General features: G+C 42.4%; 2 pseudogenes; one reads left to right on the top strand and one right to left on the bottom strand.

The window, feature by feature from the left end:
• Nucleotides 1-1,172: 1,172 nt before the first annotated feature.
• LOC101532352 (probable G-protein coupled receptor 27) lies at nucleotides 1,173-16,833 on the top strand (annotated as a pseudogene).
• Nucleotides 9,424-9,523, bottom strand: LOC118760063 (U6 spliceosomal RNA; annotated as a pseudogene).
• Nucleotides 16,834-18,167: the final 1,334 nt, after the last annotated feature.

The raw sequence follows: 18,167 nt of genomic DNA, 5'->3' as shown, positions 1-18,167 counted from the left end.
GGTGAGAGTGCCAACAGGTGTATGGAATCTTGGCTGGAATTTCCCCATGCAGACTGGCACAGAATCATGTTCATAGATCTCTACAAGCCCCATCACCTCAGACCAAAATGGCTCTCTCCTTTCTTTAAATTGTTCTTCTAACTACACTTCTCATGCTCTGTGCCTCTTTCTTTCTGTAGTCTCATTATGTGGGTACCTCTTGTATCATCCTCCTTGCAAACAGCCTTTCAGGCCTAACCTGTTACTGACTAATCCCTTGAATACCATACACACACTGACAGGACACCTATCTTAACTAGCCCTGGGACTAGACTAAACTAAAGAAAATCCTTGCATTTTGAGAGAATTCAGTTTCTAGTCAGTCTTTCTCTTATGTTGCACATTCACACTATCTGCAGCCTTTCAGAGATGCTTGATTTGACTGCTCGTGTGTACTTCCTATGACACTTTGCCTGCTCTCTCAGACAGGAGCAAAGATAGGAACATGCCTGTACTTGCTCAGTTGTGTTGCACATTACACAGTGTGTACACACACACACACACACACACAAACACACACAGCACCATCTTTTATAACACCAGAAAAATATGCCAAGTATGTACAAGATCACAGAATCATCTCTAGCAGATATACCATGCCCCTATTGTCACATACAAGGCTTAGTAGTTCCATCACATCTAGGACGTAGCATTTGAAGACACCTACAAGTGAAGAGTCACATTTGTGTATACATCCATCACACACATCCCATGGGCAGGGATACTCTGAGTGCCCTAGAAACACTACACCTTTATACAAACTTAGTCACGTTTTCTAATCCTTGAAATTTTCCTTCTTAGATATACATCAAAGCCAGCAGGAAGATCTCAGTGTAAGATCCTCTGACAGGCCTTTACCCCAGGATATGGAACAGATGACCTCCAACACCTGGAGTGATATATGCTTTCATGTGCACTTAGCCAATGAGCCCTGCTCAGATGCATTACATAAGAGAAAGGAGCGGGTCATGAAAATATATTATATGTATGTTAAAAGGCAGAGAGAGGCCAACACTGTGTATGACACACAGGAAGGCTTGCTGCCTCCCAAGAAAAGGGCAAGAATGCAAGAACTGAGCTGTACTGGGAAAGTCCCTTCGGAGGCCAGCTGTTCTTCTGTGCTTACACGAGATATGACAATCGAAAACGAGGCCAGGTTTAACACAGTAGATGAAGACAATTTTGAGGCTGAGGGCCCAGCAGAGCTTCAAGCCCTGGAGGAGAGGCCCAGAATGAAGACACCTGAGTGGCTCTTGTGGCCTGAGAGTGGCTTTAAATGCATGGCATGTTGCCGAGTGTTCCCCAGCTTGGAAATCCTTGAGGAACATGTGAAGAATGGGGTCAAGGAGGGTTTCAGTTGCCGAATTTTTCATCTGGCCTTTGCTTGGATGAAATCAAAAGAATAGTAAACCAGAAGACAAAGAAAAGAAGAATGCAGAAAAATCATGTGTAGAAGGCAGAAATGTTTTTACATGATGAAAACATCAAGCAAATAAGCAAAGTGCTTTCAGCCCATGAGAAAGAGGATGGGCAGCAGCCTCACTGTGCTGACACAGCTGCATTCACTCCAAGCACCCACTCCAAGCAGCTGGAAAACCTAGTGACCCAAAAGACCATGGAACCCTGGCAGATGGCATCTGCAATTCTCTACAGAGAGAAAGAAAAGAAGGCAGACCCTAATAGAAAGACCATACACCCTGCCAACACTAACAAACACCCTGATGTTACCACCAGCCCAGGTGAGAGGAAACTTACTCCCTGGAAATACAGACTGCTGTGGTCTCCAATTAAAATAGGTGAGAGGTAACAGGTAGGCAAGCATCCCCAAACACTCAGCAGTAGGATACCTGCTTGGTTGACAACACTAGGGCCAGGGTCCTTTCCAGGTCCTGCCAGTGAATTGGAGCAAAGGCTATTTTAGCAGTCAGCAAAACAGAGCAGGCTGCACTGTTTCTTAGATGATGCAAGCTTTGGAGCAGTCACACCCCCCTCTAGCAGTAGTCCTTGGTTCACTTCTGTAAGAAGCAAGACAGGCCTGAGGGCTCTCTGACCCTGAGGAAGTGTGCATGTGTACACCTAGGATGGGTCAGCCCCTTTCCCTGAAGGTAAGGCCTCAGGCTCTATTTTCAGATGCTCATGTCCAGGAGGAGCTGAATTAGAAATTATGACCCCCTTCAAGACCCATCACAATTGGGATTATATTTATTCCTTGGAGAAAGTTTCCATGACATAAGCTAAGTTTGAAGAATGAAGCTTCTTTCCTCAGTGTGTGCAGGAGTCAGAGGACAGAGAGGCAGAGGGGCTCTTTGCCAGGCAACCTTGTTCATGATTTCCATCCTGGGAGCAGAGACACATGTATTCATCCTCACAATGCTTATAGATACTTTCTATTGCAGAATGAAGTATTCTGTCATGAAACAGCAGCGAAGACACATGGAATGCAAGCACCACTGCAAAGAGTTTGCAAAACTAGCTTTGTACTGCAACAAATGTGTATTTGGGTAGCTGGCTGTCAAACGAAGGGCTTTTGATCCTTGTTCTGAATACTGTTTATACAGTGTGAGAAAAGAGTCTTGAATTTCTTGATCATGCTGGGAATTCTGAAAGAGGCAAACTCCTAGTCACTGCAATAACTTAGACTGCCTTTCTTACAGAACTGATCATCTTTGTTTTGATTTTCTTGTAGTGCCACAGGCTCACTGGTCTGCATCGAAGGTGACTATTACCATCTAAGACAGCCTTCTTCATGGCCCTGACTGCATCAAGTGAGGGCTTGTCTCCAGAAAGAAGCAAAAGATCCTTTGCAGCTACTCTCCAATTCGTTGGTGAAACTGTGGTGCCAACAGGAAGGAGAATATCCAGGCATTAGAAGCCCCTAGGTACTCTGGAAACACATCTTCTTGAGGTCTCTGCCTGACAACCCCTCAGGAGCCATGGCACAATTGATCACATCTTAGAGACTGTCTTGTGGAGACAGACCAGGACACATAGGACATAGATGAAGATCATGGAAAGTGAACCATACATTTGCAGAAGCCTGGTAACAGCTCAGCAGGAATTTGGGATGGAGATTGCTCAACTGACTGAATATTTAGGATATTCTTGTTAATCTTCCCATTGAGTCCTCTACCTTAAGACCATTTCATTTCATGTTTCCTTGAACACCTGGTGCATAAGCTCACACCCCAGACCAGACATTGCTCTCAGTCCTCACCTTCATTACCTCTCCTTTTCTCCTCACCCATAGGCACATCACTATGTGCTTCATGTAGAAAGCAAATTATATAGGACCTGAAAGATACAAACTGTAACATCCCATCACCGAGTTCCATTTACTCTCTGAGTGTTCTTCAACAACCATTTGATACACGTTTCTGCATCATTTTTAGCACAGACCTTTTCTCACACTTCTCCTAATATCCTTACCTGTACATTATCTGGTGAGGGGGGACAAATTTTTTTTGTCAGAAGAGGGAAATCAGATGCTATATGGATAAAACCAAAAGCAACTCAAAGCTAGTATTTGGCTCTCCTGAGCAATGCGCACATAGGGGAACAAGTGCTGCTTCTGTACTCACAGTGGAAGGATGGAACACATCATCATCTAAGACATTCAAATCTATGTCTCTCTCTCCTTTCCTTAAATTGTTCTTTTTACTACACTTCTCTTTTCCTTTCTGTAGTCTCATTACATGGGTACCTCTCATAACATCCCCCTTGCAAACAGCATTTCAGGCCTAACCTGTTACTGAACTTTTTTTTTTTTATTTGGAAAACCTCATTGCATATTTTATTTGCTTGCTATTTCTTATGTTGCCTCATGTGTTCACACAGAAAAGAAGTGTCACTCCTCACCTGCAGAAAGGTATTGAGTGGACTAGAAATGGGAGTAACTCAGCTTTTAAATGATGTTTTAGCTTTTACCCTCTTAAAATCAGTAAAGCTTGAGAATGCATTATGGTAGTTGGGCATCTGTCAGATACATATATTTAATTACCTTGAATTGAGTATGTGTTTCATCCTTCCTTCCTCATAACTGTGTGTATGAGAAGAGTAAATGACCCTGTGTGTGTGTGAACTCATCGGAGATGAGAGGTGGACTGCAGTTGCTTTTGCTTTTGCTTTTGTCTACCTACCAGCCTTCCCCTCTGCTTTCATACAAATACCTCCATTGCAGCTCTGTACATGGGCAAGTGGGCCACCTAAAGAGTGAGGTCTGTTCTTCTCCACTTGGCTTCTGGGGCTGACCTAGGAGTAGACATCTGTCTGTGTTAGACCAATCCAAGCTATATACTAACATTCAGAAAAAAAAATCACTATATCTAAAAAAGCCCAAAATACAGAACAAGCAATCCTATCTGAGGCTGTGGGCATTTGCTTTGGGTTGCATTTAGTCTGTGACAGAGTTTCATAGTTCTCTGCTGCTGAATTTGTGTCAACCCTCTTTTCTGATTTGCCTGGATATAAGTGCTGCTGCATTTTGCTAAGCATCCTACCAAACATCTGTGTTAGACCAATCTACATCTTTAAGACTAAGATGAAAGATTTTGTTGGTTTTTAATAAGTCATCATCTACCACTTGAATTGAGTTTAAAAAATTATCTGCCATTGCAGTATCTCCAATTACTCTTTGAAATATTTCATTGTTTTGTTACTTGAATTTACTTAACTTTCAGTAAAGGTTTATGTTATCTCCATTATCCTGAGTCCTTTACTGTTGTTATTTATGCACATTAGCTTTAACATGGTAATTTCTTCCCTTTTAATCACTGAAAGCCTATGTTCTGCAAAGTACAGCAAACCAAATTCCTTAGATATTATGTTACAGCAGTAAGGCTCTTCCTTGAGTTTAGTGGACACGATATGGACTTGATTAAGGAGGTAAAAATGAAGATGTTTCAACATCAAAACAAAAAGGTTTGGCTTCAAAACAGTAAAGCTGGGTATAAATTGCTTTAACAAGAGCCAGCTCTCTTAATGTGAAAGCAGATACTATAAAGTACGATATTTAAATAACACAGTGATGAAATGCTTGAGATAGTTTTTGTGAGCACGATAACACAGATAATAGCACACAATACAGTTCCTGATATACATTGCTATTCAGCACAGTTTTACTTATTTTTGCTCGTCTTTCACATGTTGTGTCCATCATCTAATGACATCTACATTGCAGAGGATGAGGTTAACATTCAGAACAGTGGAACTACTTAAATGCAAAATCCAGTGTGGCTCTACTGTCACACTCTAGACATTCATGAAATTTTTCTTCAATGTGAAACATGCATCATACCTAGACATATTTTAATTCCAAGATTGGCTCTGTTGAATAGTAACAATACCTGTGTTGATGGACTACTGTGTGACATGTCAGTACATTTATACAGCATGCACTGACAGATCAAATAAGAAGAAACGGTAATTTTCCCTTTGACAAGAGTTTTTGGTTTAAGGCTTAGAGCTCTAGTTTCTGCTAAAGAATTTTATAGAGGTTATTGTGAACTAAACTGCTCCCACTGTGCTATACAACACTAGGGACTTAATCTTTCAATCTGATTCTGATTTGATATTTATAATCCAAAATGCCTCTATACCTCTCATCCCTCCCAGCCTCTAAAAAATAAATCAAATTCTCTATTCATCTTGAAGCTCTCATTATTTTATTTTATATGTATTTATTTTTAAATGTTACATAGGTGAATGGATTGCAGACACGTACAAGCCTTTGGGTGGGATGGGAAGGGATGTGGGGATAGAAGATGGATGAGATAAATTATCCTGCATTGGGCAGAGCAGGAGTGCTCAGTGGCTAAAATCCTCACCTTACAAGCACCAGGCTCCCCGGTGGGCACTGATTTCTGTCCTTGTAGCTCCCCTTCCCATTCAGCTCCTTGCTTGTGGCCTAGTTATGCAGTAGTGGGTGGCCCAAAGCTTTGGAACCCTACATTCACATGGGAGACCCAGAGTAAGCTCCGGGCTCCTGGCTTGAGATCACCTCAGCTCTAGCTGTTGCAGTCACTTAGGGAGTGATCCAGTGGATCAAAGATCTTTGTCTCTGTCTCTCCTTCTCTCTTTCACTTCATCTTTCCAGTAAAAATACACATAAATCTGGGCCCAATGCAATGGCCTAGCAGCTAAAGTCCTCGCCTTGTATGCACCAGTATCCCATATGGGTGTTGATTGTAATCCTGGCAGCTCTGCTTCTTATCCAGCTCCCTGCTTGTAGCCTGGGAAAGCAATCAAGGACAGACCAGAGCCTTGGGACCCTGCACTCACCTGGGAGACCTGGAGGACGTTCCTGGCTCCTGGCTTCTAATTGGCACAGCACCAGCCATTGCAGCCACTTGGGGAGTGAATCACCAAACCCCAGTAAGTGTCGCAGCCTGGCGGGAGTGTCCCCAAAGATCCCCTTACCAGACCTACTGTCAGTCCAATTGTTGCACATCCTGATTGGTGCTGTAGCCCAGCCCACCTGGACCCAACCTCAACCCCAACTTTCACTGATGGGTATTGTGGCATAACAACAATCCTAAAGAACCTAACCAGCCCAAGAATGGGTCTCCTCAGCAGCATCAGGTGCTGCAACCTAGCCTGGCTTGGTCTGACCCAAGTCCCAGCTCTTGCACTTACAGGCAGGTGCTTTGGCCTGATTCAGGGAGGTTCCCTGGATTCCTCTTTCTGGTCCACTTCATCTCAGCTCCCTTGATTAACATTGGATTTTGCAGCTGGGTCCATGAAAGTCCCCAGTTGCTGATTCCTACTTGCTTCTGTCCCTGAGCCTCTAGGAATGCATGCCTTTCCTCCATATGTGATCATGGTGGCAGCGATGGTGTCTGGGTGGCCCTGGCTCGCATGCACTCATGGTGGCATGGAGAGCAATCTGTTCTTTCACTGCAGCTCCTTTAAAAATTAACAGAGAGATAAATTAGGCAACTGTTCTGGATGTAAGAATAGTTAATGCAGTGTTGGCATCAACCAGACCAGAATGCCTACCAGCTTTTGGCTGCTTTTCTCCCAGCAGTGCAACCTTTGTATAGGTACAAGACAGCCTACATCACTGCATACAGTTGGAATGTATTGAGTTCTGAGGGAAGACATGCAGTGTTAAGTTTATTGATCTCTCTGTATCTTGCCTTTTCCACTTAACATGATGTTGACTAGTTTCTCATGCATTTGACCAGTTTCTCATATATTTTCAATACTAAATGTGCCATTATGTGTTGTGATCAAGTTTTTGTTATGTATTCATCTTATTTTTAATTGAAAGTGTATGTGAAAGGCAGAGCATCCAAGAGAAGGAGCAAGAGGGAGGGAGGGAGGAAGCAGAGAGGTGGAGAGGTAGAGAGGAAACAAGTGAGAGGAGGAAGACTTTTTCATCTGTGGATTCACTCCCCAAGTGACTGCAACAGACAGGCTGCACCAGGTGGAACTCAGGAACTGGGACCCCCATCCAATTCTACAGAGGTCTCAGGGTTCAGGTGCATCACCCATCAAATGCTAACTTCCCCAAGTGCATCATCAAGAAGCTGCATTGGGAATAAAGTAACAAGATCTTGAATCATTGCATTTGGGGATGATGTTAGTGGTAGTTTAGTTTTAAATGTTTAAATGTATTTTGAAGTTAGAGTCACTGATTGAGAGTATAAGAGAGGGAGCTATCTTCCACCCACTGGTTCACTCCTCAGATAGTTGCAATGGCCAGGACTGGGACAGGTTAAAGCCATGAGGCAGGAGCTTTCTGCCACTTGGGTGCAGGAGCCCAGGAAATCGGCCATCCTCCATATCTATCCCCAGAACACCAGCAGGGAGCTGGATCAGAAGTGGAGCTGTAAGGACTAGAAATAATGTAAATATGAGATGCTATGTTGCAGGTGGCAGCTTCATGTGCAATACCACAACACTGGCTCCAACTGTCACTTCGCCTTGATCTGCGATAACACCTGCCTTGCATTGTTAGGGGCAGTAGGTGTTTTCACATCTTGGTTTGTGTGAAAAGTGCTGTAATAAGCATTACAGAGCAAATACCTACTGGCTACAATAATTTCATGTATTTTGGCTGGGAATGGAGCAGGGTAATTGCTGGATCATATAGCCATTCCATTCCCAGTGTTCGATGTAGTTTCCATACTACTTCCCACAGTGACTGCACCAGTTCACATTCCCACCACAGTATGTGAAAGTTCTCTCTCCACATTGCCACCAGTATTTGTTTTTCCCTGACAGATATTTTGATTTTAGAAGGTATTCAGTTGCAGTGTTTTCTTTTAAAAAAAATCTATTTTATTTTTATTGGAAAGGCAGATATACAGAGAGGAGGAGAGACAGAGAGGAAGATCTTTGAAGTGGGTCTGCCAGGATTAGAGTTGGCACGCAAATGGGATCCTGGTGCATTAGAAATGAGAACTTTAGGCACTAGGCCACAGAGCTGGGCACTGATTAAGAATTTCTACTAGTAAAAATACAAAATAAGAAGACCGCACTTCAGTAATGATATAGGCAAAGAATAAAAACATTGCCTTTTATTATGTGCATAATTTACTGAAATGTCTCATGCAGTAGTTTATGCTTTCTAGAGTCTACTAGAATGACACACAGTGTAAGAGAATAGGGCAGATACTAATCATCTTCCATGGGCCAGACATTGTAATGGCTGCCTGAGGTTGCTTTAGTTCTTTGTTACCATTCTACATATCAAGAAATCTCATCTATCTTAATTCTACAATTCTGAGATCAATATTTTCAGCCAAGGCTTTGTGAGACTGCAACCCACACATGCATCTAATAGTTCACATCCTCATTTGACTGTCTCAGGTCTGACCTCAAAGGCAACTTGTTAATAATGAATTCTTTTTTGTAAAGTTTGATGTGAAGATGTTTCTCTTTTAATATTTTCTGCCCTAGGAAATGGCTTAGACAACTCTCCATGAATTCAAGTAAACACCTAGGAAGACTTGTTTGTTTTTCCTCTGTAGCATCAATTCAATTCTCCTTATTCTGTTACCTTATAACCTCTAAAACGTCTCACCTGCATCTATCATTTATTCATCCAAAGGCGTATTTAGTTTATTTTTAAACCAGAAGTTTGCCTAATTTCATGCAATATAATTAGCTGAATTGTGGGGAACATTACACTAGGTATGATTATATTAAAACATACACAGTACACTTCAAGTATTTACAGTTCTTAATCTGTAAATCATACCTTGTTATGTTGGAATAAAAAGTTAAATTTGTTTCTCAAAATATCTGCAATGAATGACCATTAATTTTGTCTTTTAAGAGGCATTGGAAATGGAGTTCAAAATGTGGAAGATCCTCAACTTGATTACTAGCTTCACTTAGTGAATCCAATTTCCCACCTAAGATCACCAGGAAAGGAAAGCTAGAAATGTAACTCTTCGGAGTGTTTGTGTCACCCTTGCTCAGGGGCTATACTGATCTTTTCTATTCCCTTCCAGTTTAAGATATTTACCTTGGCTGACAAATAGTTTTTTGTTTTAATTTTCAAATAGTTATGGATGGCTTCTTTGGTAAAATACAGTGATTATCAAATGCTAATCTAACAAAATGGAAAGGGACATGCATGCAAAATAAGAGCCCCAATTCTTAATTATTAGATTTAATAAACATAGAATTGCTCTTCATTTTATTGTATAAGTTTCTAAGTGTTTCAATTTTTACCTCTTTTATCGCACACTGGTAACGTTTGCAAACCGGTGTCTTCCATTCATGGACTTTATTTTGAGTAGTACTAAGGAGAGAGAAAGAGAGAGCACAAAATTGATCTTAATTTTAAAAATATGTTGAGCAACCAAAGGGCACTACTGCATACTTGTCAGAACAACCAATACACAAAGCAGCAAGCTAACAACACCCAAGCTTAATAGGCATGTGGAACAACAAAAACTCTCGGGCCTTGCCCTCTATGACAACGGACAGTCATGTCAGAAGATGGTTTGGCAGTCTGTGATAAAATTAAATGCACACAATCTAAAACCACACACCTTAGTTATTCCTAAAAAAGTTGTCAGCTTACATTTTAAACATAAAAATAGCTGCATGTAGATGTTTCTAATAACTTTGCTCATAACCTCCAAAAGCTGCAAGCAGTCAACACAAGCAGTCAAAATTATGACTGTACAAATACAAAAGGGAATTTCATTCTAAAACAAATAAGCTGCTAAGACATGAAAGAATGTTCAGGAAGCTTAGATGTGCTAAAATTAATTATAAAATTATTAAGCAAAAGTGAGCCTAAGAGGATCTCTCATACAAACAAAATTTACAGGTGCAAAGGTTAAGCAAAAGGAGAGAGACATGAGTGTGTGCAACACATTCTCAGCACCAAGCTTCAGGCTTGGTTCCATCCCCCAAGGTCAACACACCTGGTCTATTGTACGTGTTCTTCAAACTGGCTTCTGGGGTCTCTGAAGATTCCATGATGGAGTCTAGCAGACAAGAGTCTAAGAGCTTCAATTACTTCAACTCAGTGGCTTTAATTATTATATGTATTGAGATATTCACATAGAAGGGGCTCCACATCAGAAAAAAAAAATCAAGCCATGCCACTCTGTTATTATCTCTATGAAGCAAATTAACCTTAAAGCTATTTTTTCCACATTAAGTCTAAGCTATTTGATATCTAGATCAAAAAGATGGTGGTCACATGTTACTCTGCTTCTTGTCAACTGTCCCTGGAATTCATGTCTTTCACTTTTCTTTATCCCCCAGCACAATATTAAATGATATTTATTTTAAAAGTTTATTTATAATGATGTATTTACTCCTTTTATTTGAAAGGCCATTTTCACAGAGACAACGAAGTAGAAACAGAGAGACAGGGAGCGATCTTTCATTCACTGGTTTACTCCCACAATAAGCTCAATAACCAGAGTTCAGCTGATCCAAAGATAGGAGCCAGTAGTTACTTCTGGGCCTCCCATGTGGATTCAGAGTCCCAGGGACTCGTTCATTCTCTATTTCTTTCCCATATTAGAAGCAAGGGAGTTGAAGCAGAAGTGGGGCAGCTGACACAGGGACCAGCAGCCATAAAATGGATGCTGGTCCTAGCAGGCAAAGAATTATCTTGTGCTGGTCCTCCAAAGTTGTGCTTAAAAAGAGCATGTATTGTGTGATTCAAACTCTGACATTGTAGGAAAAGCAAAAATGTTGGGATATTATAGAAATCAATGTTTGCCAGGATTCAGGGAATGGAGGAATGAAGATGCAGGTAAGATGGCTGTGGCAATGAAGCTATTCTCAGAAGTGACAGCATGATGCACTCAAGTCATTACACATTTGTCCCAAACCACAGAATACACAGCACAAAAAGTGAATTCTAATGTTATCTATGGCAATTAGTTACTGATGATGTTTCCAGGTATGTTTATTTAAAATAATCTATATGCAGCTCCAGGGCAGAATATTGTTGAGGCTGGAGATTCAACATGCTTGGAGCCAGGGATAAATGGGAAATTTCTTCCATCTTCTCAATTTTCTCTGAACTTACAACTGTGAAAAGTTCATACATATATATATATGTATATATACATATATACATTGTATATAATATAAAACATTTGTTCACCTAACTATGTGATATATATATATATATATATATATATATATATATATATATATATATATATCCTTAGTTTGTATTTACAGAGGAGAATGTCAAGAATCAATAGAATGTGAAGAATCAATCAGGATGCCCACATTTCCGCTTCCCAAGGATAATTAGAGAGTTTACAGTTTATGGTTTGTGTGTGCATGTGTGTGTGTGAGAGCTCAGAATATATTTTTAAGCATATTTATTTCTATGTAAAATGAATGACATTACAGAGTGCATACTCTTCTGTAACTTTATTCTTCATTGAATTTAACATACTTTTGGAACATTTTATGAGCACATACAAAACACTGTTCTTTTAAACTATTGAACATTATTTGCATGAATCCACATGAAATTGCCAGTATATAATTGTGTTTTGACCCACCACATGGCAATTCCCTGTAGACTAATGGTGTATTTCAACTTGACCACATTTTTATAAACATTTGGTTTATTTTAGTGTTTAACTTGTAGCATCCTTGCAAGCTACGAGTAGATTGTGGTTTTGGCATATTTCCTGGGTGTGATCATAGAACTAATCTTTTTCCTATAAGTTTACTTCTTAGAAACTAGAAATCAAGTATAATGCATTTTAAAAAGGTATCCCTGCTTTGATTCTCAATCTTGAGCAATCTGGATCTTATAACTACTTAAAGAATATCAACAATATTACAGAAAGTTAAAGCAACTGCTAATGATAAGCAATAGTTTCACACTTATAAATGCAAGTGGTTTCAAAGGGCAGGGGAAGTGCTCATAAAATCCATCACTGTCTGCTCACAGAGGAAATACAAAAACCAACTCAAATAGCTAGCAAATGATCAGTAATAAAGGATGTCTGCATTGCAAGCTTTCATTTCCACTTGCTAGCAATGAAAGGGCCCACAATAACTGTCTGGGACAATGGCAAAATATGCTATTTTCTGTTTAAAACCAATAGCTAAATGAATACATTTACTACATGAGCAAAATGAAACAGAAGAAATAAAATTTGTGTCTTCCAAACCATGAAACCTAGATTTCACATCCAAGAGATAAACTCAGGCCTTGAGCAGAAGAGTAGCAGTTAAGTCCTTGGCTTGAATGCCTTGGGATCCTATATGGGCACTGGCTCTAAACCCAGCAGCCCCACTTCCCATCCAGCTCCCTGATTGTGGCCTGGGAAAGCAGTCCAGGATGGCCCAAAGCCTTGGGACCCTGCACCTGCATGGGTGACTTGGAAGAAGCTCCTGGCTCCTGGCTCCTGGCTTCATATTGACTCTGCTCCAGCTGTTGAAACCACTTGGGTAGTGAATCATCAGACAGAAGATCTTCCTCTCTGTCTCTCCTCATCTCTGTTTATCTGATGTTAAAACACAAATAAATAAATCAAAAAGAAAACATGCTGTTACTGTGATTGTTAGTCACTTTTCTAAGAATCAGAAGTCAGCACAGTTTCTTCACAGAGATTGCGTATAGGAAGAAGCTAGGCAGCTGCATTGTTCTGTAGAGGAACCAAAACTATTGCTAGATTGACAGGAAAAGCAGTTAGCTCTGAAATATAAAGGAGCTTTCTTTGAGGTAGCTCTGCTTCTAGGATCCTCTTGCCCCTGTCAGGACTGCAGGGGTGCCTGGAGGCATTCCCCAGGACCATTTCTCTTACCTAGAGGAGATTGCAGGGGCAGATTTCTGTCCTTTCTCTCCTTCCTTGTCCATGAAAGGACAATCCATGGAGAAAGAAGCATGTGACAAAAAACTGCAAATCATTAAGCTGCTGAGGTGAAGCCTAGAAGCTAAAAGCAAGCTTTCTCAACAAGAGCCAGGCTCCTGGGTCCCACAGGAGCAAGGGCAGGCATTCCTCTGATATCTGTGTGATTTGAAAGAGCATACTGCATCTAGAAAAAATCCATTTTCTAAATAATGCCTGAGCTGTCTTATAGACAATTCACTAAGTCATAATTACCCACTGAAACTGTGAGATTATACCTGTGTGTTGTGAAACTGCAAGTTTGCACTAATTTATTATGCAACAGTAGAAAACTATTCAGATTTTTTAAATTCTGTGCAGAAAAATGTAGGGTATATAACTATGGTAAAAATGAAGAAAAGAGGACACTCTTCTTAATTTAACTCCAAATTTTATATATTCATAATATGCCAGAAGGCTATAAATGTCTAGTAGCTAACTTCTCACCTTCCATGTGCCAGGATGCCGTGTGGGCACTTGTCCTGCCTCTTCCCTATTTGTGTCCTGGGAAGGCAGTAGAGGATGGTCTAAAGTCTTCGGATGCTGCACCCACGTGGGAGACCTGGCAGAAGCTCCTGGCTTCAGCTCAGCTTGCGTCTGGCTATTTTGGCCATTTGGGGAGTGAACCAGTGGATGGAAAATCTTTCTCTTTGTAAATCTGCCTTTCCAATAAAATAAATAAATCTTAACAAAAGTTTTAAGTTGCTTCTCATGATGTATAAACAGCTAGCCACAGAGTAAAAAAAGAGAACAAATCCTTTGGCATTTTTCTTTTTTATTAAAAATATTTTTATTATTATTATTTGAAAGGCAGATTTACAAAGATGAGAGAGACATACAGAGATCTTATGTTGGCTGATTCACTTCCCAAATGGCCAGAATGGCTGAAGCTTTGCCAAGCGAAAGCCAGGAACCTCATCCAGGTCTCATATGTGGGTGCAGGGACCCAAGGACCTGGGCCATCCTCCACTGCTTTCCCACAAGCAGGAATTTGGGTGCAAAGTGGAGCATCTGGGACATGACCCAGTAAGCACACGGAATGCCAGCACCTGCAGGTAAAAGATCAGCCTGGTGAGCTACCGTGCCACTCCCTCTATTCTTGTTTCAGCTTTGGGAAACTTGTCCATCAATTTACACAGAAATAGAAAGCAAAATACAGAGTCACATTTTAATAAACTGTTTGCATCCTAAAACGGTGTAACAAGACCAGATATGCAAACTAGCAGTCTAAGATATACAATCTGTCAACCCAGTTTAATACAGCATCTTCTGTGAAGTAATTTTGGTATTCACAATGAAGTTTTTTTATTTAATCAAAAATACAATTTTTTTCTGTTAAAATTGAGGCAATTTGTTAGGCATGAACTGAGATTAGTCTTCGAAAAATATATGTCATCTCAAGTGCCTTTTTTATCATGAAACTTATTCCATTTATTCTGTGAATACCTTATAAAGCTAACTCTAAATATTGACATAGCAACCAGGGCTACCTTCACATTCCAAACAATTTCCCTGAAATATTTTGTTTTAGATTCACCTATTTTTTAGCATTTTTCTATCTAACCTCTTATGTAAATTTACATATATACAGACACACTATTTTTTCCTGAAAGAAGGGAAATTAGTATATCCTAATGTGGAACTGATGATAAAGATTACAAAGTGAGGGCCCAGTACAGTGGCCTAGCGTCTTAAGTCCTGCCTTTCAAGTGCCAGGATGCCATATAGGTGCCAGTTCTAATCCCGGCGGCTTTGCTTCCCATCCAGCTCGCTGCTTGTGGCCTGGGAAAGCAATTGAGGATGGCCAAAGCCTTGGGACCCTGTAACTGCGTGGAAGACCAGGAAGAGGATCCAGGGTCCTCTCTTAGGATCAGACAGCTCTGGCCATTGTGGTCACTTGAGAAGTGAATCATGAGAAGGCAGATCTTCCTCTCTGTCTCTCCTCCTGACTATATCTAAATTTGCAATAAAAAATAATAAATCTTAAAAAAATTTACAACGTAAAGAAGGAAGGATAAGAAGAGTATGCTGTTGGGCAGCCAAGGTGCGCACTCGGGAGGAGGGGAGGGGCCTCGGTGGTGGCAGGGGCAGCAGTGGGCAGTGACCTTGTAAGAGAAGGAGAATGCAGAGTGCTGTGGGGGCATCGCAGTTCTGTGTATTGAAGGCCACAGTGCACCATTCTTGATATGGCAGTGGCCGCACTGTCGGGGTTGCGGGAGATGGGGAGGGGCTGGCCCGGCACTGGGTAAGCCCCACTGGCCAGGGAGATGGCCCAAGGCCCCGGTGGTGGGGACAGCGGCAGCAGTGGCACCTGAGCACGGGCCAAGAGGCCAGAGAGCACGGGCGGCTGTGGTTAGCCCCAGGGTGGAGGGCACATAGGGAGAGGCGGCTATGGCGAGCAGGAGCGAAATTGTCGCCTAAAGCGGTGTGGCGGCCTCACTGGACCTCAAGCTTGCCACGCTCAGTCTCCTGCTGTGTGCGAGCCTGGCGGGCCACATGCTATTAGCGCTGCTCATTATGCAGTAGGGCAGTTGCCTGCTGCTCGACCTGTGCCTTGCTGACGCATAACACGCGCTCCCCTGCCTTCCTAGCAGTCGTGCTGGCTGTGCATTGTGCTGTTGCCGCCATGGGGACACAGTTGGGCGTGCTGGGCTGTGGGCTGCTCGCCTTCCTGGCTTGGCTCTTCTGCTTTCATGCCTTCTTCCTGTTGTTCAGAGGGGGCATTACCCACTATCTGGCCATGGGACACCACCTCTTCACTGAGCACCTGGCTGGCCATGTGCCACCATCCTGGTTTGTGCCTCCTGGGTGTTGGCACTGGCCACGGCTTTCCCACCTGTGCTGGACAGCAGCAGTGGCGGCGAGGACAAGAAAGCGCCATGTGCCCTTGAGCAGTGGCCTGCCGGTCCCCTGTGCTTGATTTCCTGCGGCTGCTGATGAATAAGGTGGTGGGCAACACACACCTCATCTACCTCTACCTGCTCTTTCTCATCCAGGATTGCCATAGGATGAGGCCTGTGCGCCTAATACCTGCCATCAGCCACAACTGGACTGGTCAGATGGCCACCAACTGGACAACAGGCTTTGGCAGTGAACCTACGCAACCCATGCTCTCGGGCATCCAGGGGTGGGGCAGGGCCATGGTGTGCTACCGGCTTGTGCTGGAGGAGTTCAAGACCAAGAAGAAGCTGTGCTGGATTTTCTATGCCACAACACTGCTCTTCCTGCTGCTCTAGTGCCCCTGCTTCGCGGGTCCTGGTGCAGCCCAGCGTCATGCCCTAGGCCTACCTGATGGCCTCAGTGTGTCTCACCTTCGCGCAGGCTGGCATCAACCCTTCTGTGCTTCCTGTTCAACAGGAAGCTCAAGGACTGCTTCTGTTCTCATTTCTTCTGTCAGATCGCCCAGGAAGTTGAGGCCACCCTCCCTTGTGACTTGAAAGGCACAGGACAGTGAGGGCTCCATGGAACCCGGGCGCTGGCACATCCACATCTCTGCCCAAAATGCTTCTGTTTTCGTTTACGGTGAAGAAACAGCCTTGAAGATGGCTCGCAATGTGAACAAACACCTGGATTGTAGGGACTGTGGTCTTTTGCGGGGGCATGAGATTGATAACGTCGGAGGCTGGTTTGGGGGTTAAGAGGGAAGGTTCCATGTGCCAGGCTTGCCCCAGTTCCAGCCTCTTCCAGCAAAGGATGCTGTCAGGCTTTCTGGGCGGCAGTAGGCTCTGCCTTCTTGTCCTGGGTCTTGGCATCCTCTCCATGAGTGGTGACTTTTCTCCTTTCTTTTAAGTGCAGGTTATACTCATTTTATTCTTGGACCATTTCTTAAGGATCAGGGCCAGTTTCCTACAGAAGCTGTCTCTAAGGTGGCCTCCAATGACTTTTTTGTTTTTGCAAAGGAGAAGAGTGACCTGGGGAGGGATTGGCTGCATGTGTCCCATTTCTTGGGAAGGAAGCAGGTGGTGGAGGGGGAGTGGGAAGGCTTCTGAACTGCCTTTGGTGGGTTTGACCTGCTGTGTGGTGTTGCTGTGACTTTGAATGAGCAGACAAGGGAGTAGGTGGGAAAGGCCATCTTTTTTTCTTTTAATGCAGGAGTCAGTGACAAAGGCCATTTTTTGGTTCTTTACTTCCCACTGCTGAAAACTAACTGGGCAAGTGTTCTCTTTGTATTATATCCATTTCAAATGGCAGCGTTTCTATAACATTGTGGCTTCTAAAAGAGTAAAAACTGTCTTGGTTACTGGTGATGTGGGACATATAGCATTGGATGTGGCTGTGTGTTCCTGTGTGTTACTGGTGGTTAGGTCTGGGACTGGCGAGGGTTCTGGGACAGAGTACCAAATCAAAAGTTTAAATCAGGTTCTTTTGGGTTTTTTTTTTGGGGGGGGAGGAGGTTTGGGCAATAAACAGTTAAAGTGATGGATCATGATTAGAGAGGCCTGGATGTATCCTGTCTTCTGAAATGAATTTGAAAATTATTCTGATGTTTGTTGTATGTATGAATGGCCTTGGCAGGTACCCCAGTTCTGGGAGACCAAGTGTTCCCTGAAAGTATTTTGCTAGGTTAAGTTGTGCTATTTGTTCTCCTGAGGGTTATTTGAAATGAATACTGAGAACAATAATTTTGACTGATGTTTCTTTGCTAGACACTGTCACCTTCAACTGAAAGACTCAATTTGGCAAGTATAATACAGTTTTTCTTGCTTCTACTGCTACATTTTTTTTATTCATTGATTACATTGTATTATGTGATACAGTTTCGTTGGAACTGGGAATCACCCCACCCCT

Source organism: Ochotona princeps, chromosome 11 (genome assembly GCF_030435755.1).
Source record: "Ochotona princeps isolate mOchPri1 chromosome 11, mOchPri1.hap1, whole genome shotgun sequence".
Classification (NCBI taxonomy): domain Eukaryota; kingdom Metazoa; phylum Chordata; class Mammalia; order Lagomorpha; family Ochotonidae; genus Ochotona; species Ochotona princeps.
Note: the sequence above shows the minus strand (reverse complement) of the source record. Positions and strands in the feature narration are given on the sequence as shown.